This window comes from Meriones unguiculatus, chromosome 11 (assembly GCF_030254825.1).
Source record: "Meriones unguiculatus strain TT.TT164.6M chromosome 11, Bangor_MerUng_6.1, whole genome shotgun sequence".
In the NCBI taxonomy this organism is placed as follows: Eukaryota; Metazoa; Chordata; class Mammalia; order Rodentia; family Muridae; genus Meriones; species Meriones unguiculatus.
The window spans coordinates 14,159,089-14,173,337 of record NC_083359.1 but is presented as its reverse complement, the minus strand read 5'-3'; the positions used below and the strand labels follow the sequence as shown (position 1 = coordinate 14,173,337).

At 41.9% G+C, this 14,249-nt stretch overlaps 1 long non-coding RNA gene across 3 annotated transcripts in view; it reads right to left on the bottom strand.

Annotated features, from left to right (window-relative positions):
* Positions 1–13,945, bottom strand: part of LOC132646295 (uncharacterized) — a 387,482-nt gene extending 373,537 nt beyond the window's left edge. For all 3 annotated transcript variants that reach the window (XR_009584434.1, XR_009584433.1, XR_009584435.1), the window contains exons 1-2: positions 13,694–13,945; positions 11,106–11,235 (exon numbers count right to left, since the gene is read on the bottom strand). This is a non-coding gene — a long non-coding RNA (uncharacterized LOC132646295). The remainder of the gene's footprint in view (positions 1–11,105; positions 11,236–13,693) is intronic.
* Positions 13,946–14,249: the final 304 nt, after the last annotated feature.

The following is a 14,249-nucleotide window of genomic DNA, read 5'->3' as shown; positions in this document are numbered from 1 at the left end:
CTGTCCTAAAGGATAGCCATCTCCTGAAATGCCTCAAACTAACAAGCCAACCAAGCAACTTTCACTGAGGCTGTGGTGTATGTGAAATTGTGTCCGTGTCTGTGTGAGTGTCTGTGTCTGTGTGTATGTCTGTGTGTGTACATGTGGGATTTGTGTTCAGGAGTACACAAACATGTACGTGTGAGTGTGTATATAGGTACATGTGTGTGCATGTAACTCTATGTATGTGTACATAGGTATATGTGCATGTGTGCATGTACATGTTTGTTGCAACATGTTTTCAACACTCAGAACAGTAACTGACAACTCTCCCTTAGCCTTCTTTTTCTGATTGTCTGGAGCCTCAAGGACAACCAGATATGGTACTCAGGGCCTCCCCAGGCCTTTCCTAACTCACTTGTTACCTTCTAAATTTCCAAAAACATGTCACTGGTGTCCAGATCCTGCTCTTGACCCCATCAAACTGCTCAGGAATGAAAACTAGCCTCTGACATTTAGATAAACCCTGTCTGGGGAGGGGCAGCTTGCTTGAACCCCCAGCCAGGCCTCACAAAGTCAGCTGTTAACAGCCCACAAATCCCATTCAGCTGGTCACTAAGGGGCTCTCTCGGCCCTGCTCCCACAGCAGCCGCCACACTTTCACTTCAGAGCCTAGCCAGAGCCAGGGGTCCAGGCATGGCTCAGACCCAAATGCCACAGCGCTGGCTATTCTCACCAACATCATACACTGCCCTTCATTGATTTTCTGTGGCTGGTTTTGGCTCATTTCCAGAGTTCTGAAAGTGTTGATTCCGATAGTCCATCCTGAGTTCTTGCTATTATGGAAAGAGGATTTTTAGAAGCCTTTACTCACCTTTTCTTTGATATATATACGGTCTCATCTCTCTTTGCTTTGTCCAGTATTGCTTCTATTGTTTCTATAGCTTTCTAGAACCCTAAGTCATTAAGGTCAGTTAGCAGACCCTGTGTGAGCTCTTCTTTTGGGTTCTCCTTAAAAGTATTTTTTCTCTCTCTCCCCCTTACCCTCTCCATCTCCCTCTCTCTCTCCTTGCCTCCCCCTCTCCCTTTCCCTCTCTTCAGCCGCCACTCCCATCTTTCTCTTTGTTGACTTTTTTTTCATTTTACAGTATTTTCCAATAGAGTTTGGAACTCCACAAAAACCTTTTAGAATGAAAGCTGGAGCTGCTGAACATCAGAGAAACATCGCAGAGTGTTGGGGACACACAGAAAAATGACCTCAGATCTCTTTCATCTCTTAGTGTAGTAGATTCGCAGCCATTTCATTTAAAATAAAAAGTCAAAACAAAAACATCAGCAAATTTAATCCCAAATGCATCTTAGAGCAGCTTAAAACACAGTAGCCATACGTTGGTTAAGCAGATGAGAAAGTATATGCTTTATTACAGCGCTGTAAACCCCCAAATGTCCCTGGCAAAAACATTAAAATGCCATTACAGACATAAAAAGTTTCCATTACAGTGGCGTCCTGGCGTTTCATATTTATTCTTTTGTTGTGCAGCATTTGAAATCAATTTTACTTCCTGAACTTTCTGCAGCTTTTTCTCTAATTGGCAAGCAGGGCGTACATGCAACTCTAAGCACCTGGGACTGGAGGCTGGGAGGCATGGGGAACTCACCTGATTCAGCATGGCAGCTGCAATGTTCCATCGGTACAAGGGAGACTGAGCTGCCCTGCAACAAGTTAGTCAGAAAAGCACACTAGTCCCAGTTCTAAAACAAGAGGCCTCTCTGCCATCTTGGATTTCTCTAACAGAAGGAACTTAAGGTGTGTGTCTCTCCATGCCAGTGTGCTATACTGTGGCTTTTTCCCACCAGCACCTTGTAAGATCATCCCACCGTCACCTTAGAGTAGGGGTAGTTTGGCCTTGTGACCATTGCAATGAAGTAAAGAGGAGAGCACAGGGATAGGACCACCTAGGGCAGCAGGAGGGGAGCTAGGATTGGGTCAGGAGGATCACAGGACCCTGGCCTAGAATTCCAGCCTCCCTTCCCTCCTGCTCTTCCATCCTGCTGAACATGATCTTAGGAGGTGCTAGAGCCCAGACCCCATTGCTTCCTTGATTAGCTCTCAGACTGCAGCACTGAGTGTTTTTCTTCCCAGTCTTCAAAAACCATCCCCTCCTTTTATTTCTGTAAGTAAACTGATTTCTTCATAAACTGGAAAGGGAAATGTTCACTTGGGAACATTAGCAATGCCTCTGGGCATGGGATAGCTCCTTCTAGGACAATGAGATATTAAAAATGAGGGTTACAGGTTTTGGTAAGGATGAGAGAAGCCAGGACTTGGAATCAACTGAAACCACCAATCAGATTCCCTCAGCTATATTTAGTTAAAATCCTTAAAACAAATGACATCACTTCATTTTAAATATGGAATGTTTTAAGGCCACCACCCTTGAGGCCATTATCTTTGAGCCCAACCCAACGCAAGCGATTGGCCATATTGACAATCTGTAAGATACTGTATTTGACGGAATCAAAGTCATTGATGCAGGGCTAGAGAGGTGGCTCAGTGGTTAAGAGCGTTGTCTGCTGTTCCAAAGGACTTTGGTTCAATTCCCAGCACACATGGCAGCTCACAACTGTCAATAACTTCAGTTCCATGGGATCTGATACTCTCACACCAACCAATGCACATGAAAGTAAAATTAAATAAATTATTTAAAAATTATTAAAAAAAATCACTGATGCAGAAGGCAACTTAGGGGGCAAAAGCAGTCTCAATACTATACATATATTTCCAAATATTTCAGGCAGTTTATACAGCCCCCCACATATATGCAACTCATATACTACATACACACGTACACAAATACATACATACACCATAACAGAAAGCACATATATATACATGTATATACCCATTTGTACACCCTACACAGATACAGACACCCATACACATCATAACATATACATACATGCATGCACACATACATACACACATATTTATAAGACTACAACTGGTCTCAGTGTGGGTAAAAGAGAGCCTCTGTATATTCTCCAAGCATCTGCAGGTTTTTTTTCCCTGTGTCCTCTTTTGACAGTCCAAGTGATCATCTCTTTTTTCCTGGACATGGTCTTGAGCGCCCATAATGCACTTCTGCATGAGCAATTCAATACCCCTTGCTTTTCATTTCAAGTCTATAGCAGAGACATTTAGTGCCCTCTCCAAACCTCTTCAACCACACTCCAAACTGAGCCCCCTTTTTTCTCTCTGTAGTGATACCCTAACCCACCCAACATTTGGGGAAATCTTCCTCCATTCAAACATTTCTTAACCTTTTATCCTGAAACAATCATATATGAGAGATGATCTTGGTTGTCAACTTGACAACATCTGGAACTAAAACCTTAAAATGAGGGCACACTTGAGGGATATTTTTTTCTCAATTTGAAATAGGAAGGTCCACTTCTAATCTGGATCTCTGAAGTAGAAAGACATGTCTTTAATCCAGATTTTTCCAGCTGGAAAAAAAAACACACCTTTGATCCAGACCTAGAGGCAGGAAGACACAGGCCTTTGATCTGCTGGGCCACACCTTCTACTGGAAGTCTATGGACATGGAAGAATGAAGCTCTCACTCTGTGCCTGCTTTCCTTTGCCTTGCTAGCCCATCCATTCCTTCGCTGGCATTGGAGCCTACTTCTTCAGGATTCCAGGATATACTGAAGGCCAGCTGAGACATCCAGCCTTTTGATGAGGAACTACTGGATTCTGGGACTGTCTATTTCACAGCCAGTCATCATTGGATTAGTCAGAATACAGCCTGTAAATCATTCTAATAAATCTCTCTCTCTCAAATGTGTGTGTGTGGTGTCTAGGTTCCCCTGAGGAAGAACTTTGATAAACACCCTAAAAGTTTTACTGTTGGCCTTTCTCCAGTCCTTCCCAAAAGGGACCTACAGCCTTTTACAAGGGTAACTGTACTTTTGGGGAAATGAAGCAATCAGCCTAATCCAGGCAAGATAACAAAGGGCACAGACCCATCAGGAATGAAGGTATGGGTCACTCCTCCAGGAAAAGAGCCAAGACCTGCTGAGGTGTTTTTTGAGGGTGAAATAAACACAGAATGGGTGGTAGAGGAAGGTAGTCATAAATAGCAGCAAAGGCCAAATGACCAGTTACAGAAATGAGGATTATAATTGACATGAATGTTTCTGTTGTATTTTGTTAAGAATGCATTTGCACAGATATTTGTGTTTTCTTTTTTCAATTTCTTTATCATGTGATGTGACATCAATTAAGAGAACATCAATGATCATTATATTTAAAAGAATGTTCCTCAAGGGGCAGTGCCACATATTCTAAATTTATAATGTGTTTATGGCTGTACAAGGAATAGTTATATCATATTGGGCATAATTAGGACCTGGTTAATTACATAATGCGTATGTGATGGTACATGGGAGAGTTATATTACGTTTAGGCATTATTATGACCTGGATATTCCATTCACAGCCAGCCACCATTGGATTAGCTGAACCACAGCCTGTAAGTCATTCTAATAAATTTTCTCTGTGTGTGTATATTCATGTATATATATATATTCATGTATATACTCATTCTATAAATATAGATATATACTTATACACTCATATCTACGACTATATAAATACTTACAGAATTAGTGTATTCTATAGTATCTGTTACCCTAAAGAACCCTAACTAATACAGCGTGCCTTGTGAATTTTATTGTGTTTTGTAACTGAAATACCATGACACCTTTCTTACACATCACGTGAGAGTTCCCCCAAGTTTGTCATTCTGCATGTCATCAAATTAAAAGACAATTGTAGAATTGCACCTCAATGGAACACCTTCTTAGTTTTAATTGAACCTTTAATTTTTCTCTTCCTCCCTCCCTACCTCTCTCTCCATTTCTCTCATAGTCATAGACAGAGAGCCTCTTTATATACCTGATTATGATTAAGGCATGCATCCTGTGTTTTCAGCTTTTGTCTTGATCCTTTAAACCTAAATCATAATTCAGGTTCAACAATAGATCATGATCACAGATCAGGTATATTCTCATTCTTGTTTTCATGTTCTCTTTCTTTCCTTCTCTCTCCAAGCTCTCTCATGTACCTCAAACTGGCTTAAAACTCACAATGGAGCTGCCTGACTTTAAACTCCTGATCCTTCTGCCTCCACTTCTAGAATGTTGGAATTGCAGGAATGAGCCATCAACCCATCTATAACCATTCTATTCTTGTTTTGTTAAAGATTTATTGGTGAACATAGTTTAGCAAATGTCCTCATTGAATGGTGGGACATATTTTGGGTATATGCACAGGAGTAGTATAGCTGGATCTTGAGGTCTTGCTATTCCCAATTTTCTGGGAAAGCGCCAGATTGATTTCCAAAGTGGCTGTACAAGTTTGCACTCCCACCAGCAATGGTGGTTCCTTTTCTCCACATCCTCTCCAGCATATGTTGGCACTTGAGTTTTTTGATCTTAGCCATTCTGATAGGTGTAAGATAGAATCTTGGAGTTGTTTTGATTCACATTTCCTTGATGACTAAGGATGTTGAGCATTTCTTTAAGTGTTTCTCTGCCATTCAATATTCCTCTGTTGAGAATTTTCTGATTCGTTCTGTGCCCCATTTTGTAAATGGATTGTTTGGTTTGTTGGTGTCTATTTTTTTTGAGTTCTTTATAAATTCTGAATATTAGCCCTCTATCAGATGTAGGGTTGGTGAAGCCCTTTTTCCAGTCTATTAGACTGTTGTTTTGTTCTATTGACAGTGTCCTTTGCTTTACAAAAGATTTTCAGTTTCTTGAGTTCCCATTTATTTTTCCTCTTTTTTATTTTTATTAATTATAATTTATTCACTTTGTATTCCCCCTATACCTCCCTCCCTCCTCCCCTCCCAATCCCACCCTCCCTCTTCCCCACCCATATCCCTCTCTCAGTCCACTGAAAAGGGAGGTCCTCCTCTCCTTCCCTCTGATCCTAGTCTATCAGGTCTCATCAGGAGTGGCTGCATTGTCTTCTTCTGTGGCCTGATAAGGCTGCTTCCCCCTTGGGGGGAGGTGATCAAAGAGCAGGCCAATCAGTTCATGTCAGAGACAGCTCCTGTCCTCGTTACTATGGAGGCCACTTGGATACTGAACTGCTATAGGCTACCTCTGTGCAGGCCAAACTTTGGGCAGAGTATAGGGAATCTTATGAAAGAAGTGGGAGATAGTAAGACCTGGAGAAGACAGGAGCTTCACAAGGACAGCGGCAGATCCTAAAAGTCTGGGCACAGGGGTCTTTTCTGAAACTGATACTCCAGCCAAGGACCACTCATGGAGATGGCCTGGACCTCCTGCACAGAGTTATTAATTGTTATAACATTTATTAATTGTTCTTAGAGCCTATAATAGCCAGAATCTGGAAACAACATATATGTCCCTCAACAGAGGAATGGATACAGAATTGTCATACATCTACACAATGGAGAACTACTCAGTAATTAAAAACAAGGAAATCATGAAACTTGCAGACAATGAATGGAACTGAAAAAAATCATCCTGAGTGAAGTAACCCAGAAGCAGAAAGACACACAAGGTATACACTCACTTATAAGTGGATGTTAGCTGTCAGGTAACCATCTACAGACCTAAAGAAGCTAAACACTAAGGAGGACCCTAGGGAGGATGCTTAAATCTCATTCAGAATGGCAAACAGGATAGACACCAGAAGTGGGGTGAAAGAGAGGGAACAGGATGGGAGCCTACTGTAGAGGGTCCTCTGAAAAGATCCACCCAACAGGGGATCAAAGCAGATGCTGAGACTCATGGACAAAATTTGGGCAGAGTGCAGGGAGTCTTATGGAAGAAGAGAGAGGTGGGAATTGAGGGACATGGAGGGGACAGGAACCCTACAAGGAGACCAACAAAACTAAAAGTTCTGAGCCAAAAGAGTCCTGCAGAGACTGATGCACCAACGGAGGACCATGGATGAAGAGGACCTATACCCCCTGCTCAGATGTGACTGATTGGCAGCTCATTCTCCATGTGGATTTCTGAGTGAGGGGAGCAGGGGCTGCATCTATCATGAACTCAGTTGACTTATCTTTGATTATTTGTTCCTGATGATGCAGCCTTGCTGGACCACAGAGGAAGAGGGGAGAAGGAGAGGATCCAGGCAGTCTTGATGAGACTTAACAAGCTATGGGAAGATGGCAATAGTGGAGAATCCCCCCTTTTAGTGAACTAGGGGAAGGGGATGGAGGGAAGAGAAAGGGCAGGTGGGACTGGGGGGAGATGAGAAGGAGACTTCAATCATGATATGTAATGAATACACTGTGAAGAAAAATTATAATTAAAATTAAACAATATTTATGTATGTATGTATGTATGTATGTATTTGTTTGTGCAACTCCATGAGCTTATGCATACTCTGTGTGTGCCTGGTGTCTGAATGGGGCCTGTAGAGGGCATTGGATCCCTTGTAACTGGAATTACAGATGATTGTGAGCCACCTTGTAAGTGCTGACAAAAAGAGAAAAAGAGAGAGAGAGAGACAGAAAGGAAAGAAAGAAAGAAAGAAAGAAAGAAAGAAAGAAAGAAAGAAAGAAAGAAAGGAAGGAAGGAAGGAAGGAAGGAAGGAAGGAAGGAAGGAAGGAAGGAAGGAAGGAAGGAAATGTACTATAATAACAGTAAGTGCTCTTAACCACTGAGTCACCTCTTTACCCCTCTTTCTCACTTAAATAAAGTTTTATTGAGCCACAACCACCCAGGTGTGTATGAAGGTCTCCTCTCTATGGTGCTTCTGAGTGACAATGTTCAGTGAGCTGTTGCCACAAGAATTACAGAATCACAAAGCCTGAGTTACTTTCTGGCTCTAGGGAAAAAGGATATCTGCTAATCCCTGCTCCACACTAGTGTTTCCCAATCTCGCTTTCGTTATCGTTTCCCCAAGGAGCCTTTGAGGCTTTCTTGTAATAGGACACCCTGTGCTGTGAAATTCATGTGTTGGACGTGTATCTGCGATTCACACAGGAATACACTACGATTTTCCTTCATACCCTAAAAACAAAATTCTACCGTGTCTGTTGGCTGCAGCATTACCCCTGTGGAGAAGGCATGCTCGTGAACAGAGAGTCTCAGTTGTGGCACCATTGACATTTTAAACTATGTAATTCTCTGTTGTGGGAAACTGTCCTGTCCACTGTGGGATCTTAAAAGCAACCCCAGTCTTTCCCCACCAGATGCAAACAGCACTCCTTCACATGATCTGCAAGAGCCCGAACCATCTTTAGACAGGGCCAGGGCCAGGCAAGCAGGAAATGAGAGCACCCTAGGTTGAGAAAGGCTTCCTTCAGATGATATCAGAACCTAAAGCGGTGTAGTTTCTATGATACTTTCTAAAGATTATAGACTTTTCTTTACAGCCTGTACCATTAACACAGACTATTTTTAAATTGTATTTTTGGATATGAGGTCTTATGTCCCTGGTTACTTTACACTTGCTATGGAGCTAAGAGCTTGGCCTTGAACTTCTGACCCTGTTACCACTACTTCTCAAGTTCTGCATTTACAGGCAATCTAGAGCCTTGTGCACTTTAGGTGTGAGGGTTTGTGCTGATTGTCAGCCTGACAGAATCTAGAATCACTTGAGAGACAAACTTCTGGGCATGGTTGTGAGAGCTTATCTTGATTAGGCTCACTGAGGTGAGAGAATCCACCCTAAAACCAGCAGCACTGTTCCTTGGCCCGGGATTCTAGAGTACAGATATAAACAGGAAGCTGGGTGAGCACAGGCAATCATTGCTCTCTTCCTGCCTGCAGACAGTGTGAAAAGCAGCCATGAGCTCCTGCTGCTGTGACTTCCCCATCATGATTTACAACACCCTTGAACCATGAGCCAAAATAAACCCCCCTTTTCATGAGTTGCTTTTGTCAGACTTCTTTTTATCATTCATTAAACAATACATTAAGCAAGCACAAACTGAGACACGTCCCCATTAATGAGGATGCACAAAGCAAAGAAATGAAGTTGTATTTTTTATATATTTATTACATATAATATGATGTTATTAATTATAATTTTATAAAATTACAAATTATAAAATTGCTAACAAGCAAGCCCACTCTCACTGAGTTTTATATCTCTAGTTTTTGGGGGGTTTGTTTTGTTGTTTTTTGTTTTTGTTTTTTAGTTTGAGACAGTATCTCACTAAATTGACCAAATTGACACGGAGCTTTCAGTCCTACTATCTTGGCTTTCAGGGTAGGAAAGATCACAGGCTTGCCGTACCAGGCATGAGTTATTACAGCTTCATAATGAGGGTCACAACACCATTAGACACACTGTTCGAAATTGTGCTAGATTTGACATTCTACTCATTGGACAGGAGCTGAAAGAAACCCTCTCATCCATCTTGAATAATCAAGAACATTTCTCTTTTAAAAATATTTATTTATTTTTAATTATGTGTATATGTGCAGAGAGTTACAGAGACCAAAAGAGGGAATCTGTTTCCCTGGTTTTAGAGTTGTAAGCAACTGTTAGCTGCCTGGTAGGAGTACAGGAAACCGAACCTAGGTCCTCTGGATGAGCAGTAAGTGCTCTTAACCACTGAGCTATCTCTCCATCTCCCAACACTTTCTGTTATAACAAACTTCTTCAAGGCTAGCCAGATGGCTCTATGGAAAAAGGCTTTTGCTGTGCAAACACAATGACCTGGGCTTGGCTTCAGGAACCCACAGTGGAAGTAGAACACAGATTCCTGAGAGCTGTTTTTGACTTCCACATACAAACTTGTGGTATTCATGAACCTGAGCACTCATATGCCCTCTTCTCACATCACCCCCATAGGTAATAAAATAAACATAGAAAATCAAGGCTCTCCAAAAGCCAGCCATGAACTTCAGTCATCTTAACAGTTCTCTCTGTATTTCTTCTAAGCGGAAAAGACTGGACTTTGGAGAACAATCATCACCATCCTCTTTACATGTCAAGCTTTCATTCTCTGCTAACAAAGCCATTCCACCATTTCATGTGTGAGGATTATCCTCATTGCCAGGAAATTCAAAGGGAAGATACAAATGGAATTTATTTCCTTTGCCATTGGACACATCCAATGGAATACACATTTGCTCTTAAGAGAAAGATGCATTTGGCATTCAACCTCATCACAGCATATAGGGGACTGCTCTGAAAACAAGGCAGCCAGCAACACACACAGGCCTCTGAGATGGATGAGGAGATACCCATCCCCCCCTGAGATATCAGGAAAGAAGAATGAGTACAGGGAAGTTTAGAGCAGGAAAGACGCTGGTTTCTGACGTGCTGGTAGCACCTTGTGTTTATGTCACAGAACCATGTTTAGCACGTGCTTCATTCTACCATTTCTACCTCATTTGGTCACATTTGGCTTTTACAAGACAATGAGCCAAAAGAAAAGGCAAATGGCCTTATAAAGTATCTCTTGGAATCTAATTAACAAGGGAAACCAGAGGTGATGGGAGAGGCAACTGAAAGGTGTTGCTATCTGTGAATGGTGTTGCTATGTACCACTGTACTCACTGTGGTACACACAGCCAGCTTTCCCACCACGGGAAGCCATGACTGTCACCATCCTACTGGCAATATGCTTAGATCTAATTGCATCAGGACTTCTTCCTGCCACCATTATCAACACTGAACAATGAAAGCTCTAGATGCCCTCACTTACAAGCACTCAGTACCTTACTGTGTGTTTTATTAACCCATCACAGAACCTTTGACCTAATACCTAAAAGCCAGAAATGGATGTTCTACCACCTACATATTTGCAAAACCAGAATAATGGAGTGGGATTTTTCCCTTGTGCTATGTTACACCTCCATCGAGACACTCTGTGTGCTATTTCAGCACATGCTTCCTTCCCCAACCTATGGCTCTAAGGACTTCACTTCTCACAAGCTTCCTCTAAGTCATAAAGTATCAACTGTTCATCAGAGGTATAAAATGACCTCTGAACTCAGATTCCAAAGACCCAGGTCTGTATTCAGTCTCTGACCCTCACTATCCACGTGATACCCAGCTAGAGTCTTCTGTTAGAGTCCAATGTCCTCTCAACACACTGGAAATACCACTGGCTCACATACCTGAAGATGCTATGTAGTGACGTCAGGCATGCTTGGGTCCAGAGTTTTGGGGAATGTCAGAATTCTGCCTTTTCCCAGAGTTTGACTTCAGAGTCCCTCTGATAGACACTCACCAAGTTGAACCCAGCCACTGAAAACAGAGAAATAAAATATCTTCAAATTTTTCAGCATTATGTATGCTTTGTCAAAGCACTCAAAATTGGGACCAGGTCTTTATAGAAAATATATATGAGAGAACATATTTATCAAAGAAAAAGAGGTGTTTTTAATGAATCATCATATAATTTAAAATCGCTACAATGTCTTGATTCACAGAGCACAAGCCCATTATCTACTGGCATGCTCTTTACTTTAATTTCATAGCACCAAGGAAATTCTTTAGATGCCATTCTTAAACTACTGTAACAAAATAAGTCATTTTACCAGAAATAATTGATGGTTTATGAATTTTCTCAAGATTTTTCTGCATCTTTTGATGTTGTGATTTGGACGCAGATTCTATACTGCTGTGTTTATTTCATGCCCTTCTTTCCCTGACCTGATTCATTTAGCTGCTGTTATGTGTCCACAGATTATGTGTAATGTATACAATTACACAGCTTCACATTCTCAGACACCACCCAACCTTGCAATGTGCAAACTGACCTTCCAACTGGTTTACTCTGTGTGATAGCGCTAAATCCCAATGATAACAATGAAATCTAATGATGGCAACATTACAGTCTACACCAGAGCCAGTAGAAAATAACCCAAGAAACAAATCTGACCCCTTCTTGGTTTTGTGAATAAAGTTTTCCTGACAACAACCATGTCTTCTCTTATATATAGTACCTGTGACTATTATCACAATGGCAAAGTAAAGTAGTTGTGACAGAATTTTTATAGGCCATTCAGTTCAAAATAGCTATTGTCTGGTGTTTTCTGCAAGTTATACTCAGCCTCAGGGCCCCCTGATGGCAACAACCGCCAAAACATCATAGATGTGACATGGATGTTGAATTCATAAGGAGTTGGTCCATTTGAAGGTTCTGAGACATGAGTTTTATTTCCATACTAACTCCTAAGAATTGAAAAAGTGACAGCCTCTGGGACAGCTCACTCAGGATGATCCTTTCCAGGTCCCACCATTTACCTGCAAATTTTATGATTTCCTTATTTTTCATTGCTGAGTAATATTCCATTGTGTAGATGTACCACAATTTCTGCATCCATTCTTCAGTTGAGGGCCATCTGGGCTGTTTCTACCTTCTGGCTATTATAAATAAAGCTGCTACAAACATGGTTGAGTAAATGTCCTTATTGTGTACTTGAGCCTCTTTTGGATATATGCCTAGGAGTGGTATGACTAGATCTTAAGGAAATGCTGTTCTTAGTTGTCTGAGAAAGCACCAGATTGATTTCCAGAGTGGTTGTACAAGTTTACGTACCCACCAGCAGTGGAAGAGGGTTCCCCTTTCTCCACAGCCTCTCCAGCATGAGACACACATGGTATATACTCACTCATATAGACATGTAATATAGGATAAACCTACTAAAATCTGTACATCTAAAGAAACTAATAAGAGAGAGGACCCTGACTAAAATGCTCAATCCCCATCCCGAAAGGCAAAGAGGATGGACATCAGAAGAAGAAGAAAACAAGAAACAAGCTAGAAACCTGCCACAGAGAGCCTCTAAAAGGCTCTGCCCTGCAGACTATCAAAGCAGACGCTGAGACTTATGGCCAACTGTTGGGCAGTGTGCATGGAATCTTATGTAAGAAGTGGGAAATAGTAAGATCTGGAGAGGACAGGAACTCCATAAGGAGAGCAACAGAATCAGAATATTTGATCACAGAGGTCTTCCCAGAGACTCATACTCCAACCAAGTACCATGCATGGAGATAACCTAGAACCCCTGCACAGATGTAGCCCATGGCAGTTTAGTGTCCAATTGGGTTACATAGTAATGGGAAGAGGAACTGCCTCTGACATAATCTGATTGGCCTTCTTTTTGATCACCTCCCCATGAGGGGGGAGCAGCCTTATCAGGCCACAGAAGATGACAATGCAGCCACTCCTGATGAGATCTGATAGACTAAGATCAGAAGGAAGGAGAGGAGGACCTCTCCTATTAGTGGACTTGGGGAAGGGCATGCATGAAGAAGGGGGTGGAAGGATGGGGTCGGGAGGGGAGGAGGGAGGGGGATGTAGGGGGATACAAAGTGAATAAACTGTAATTAATAAAAAAAAGAAAGAAAGAAAAAGAAAAAACACAGAAATGATTTATTTCTGCAATTGTTCAGTTTATATTTTCTGAGCATAAGTGAAAATAAAACATTAGTTAAGTACCTTCAAAAAAAAAAGAAAGGAAAAGGGGCAGCCAATTATTCACATAAGGAGGGCCTCTCACACTCAAGAACATCTCTATTGGCGTTCTGAAAAAAAGTGCAACATCTCATGAGAGAAAGAACTCACTGCGGCCTCTGAAAGGAAGAATGATGCCTTAGGAGAGGTGGCATGGCTACAGGGTTTCCCAACAAGCCCAAAAAGGTACAAGGCAGGCTTCCGTTCTCAGCAGTGGTAAACAAGTACCAATGGCCACCTTACCGAGAAGTCACTGTCCCCAGAAGACCAAATGGCTGGAAGTTGGGTCCTACTAAATTCTCAGTGACTCCTGAAGAGTTGAAGAAGGTTATTCTTCCAGAGGAAAGGGCCTGAGAGCCACTGACAGCCCGCATGATGTGGTTCGGGCCATGTTTGACCTCACCTCCATGTCCCAGCTCGTTGTTCCAGGACTTGTGTTCAGGCTGGACAGGAGCCAGAAGGAAACTCTCCTTAAAATATAAGCTCCATCAAAGGACTGCACTTCCCAGAAAGCTTAGGATTCAGCCCCAAGCAGTAAAAGCCGACTCAGAACAGTGTGGAGGGCAGGAAATTTCACTCTGACCAATAGGAAAAAATGAATTCCCGCGGGCATGCTTTGTCCCTCTTCCTTGAGATGTTTGTTTAGCTTGTGTCTATTCCTTTCTGTTAAGAGTCCCTTGGAAAGGACAATTAGATAGAAGGCTCCAGAAGCAAAGAGACAGTACTCTCAGCTGGTGCCTTTTTAATGACCCATTCTCTGTCTCTCCTTGTTCTTCTGAGAGGCCCCACAGTGATTAGC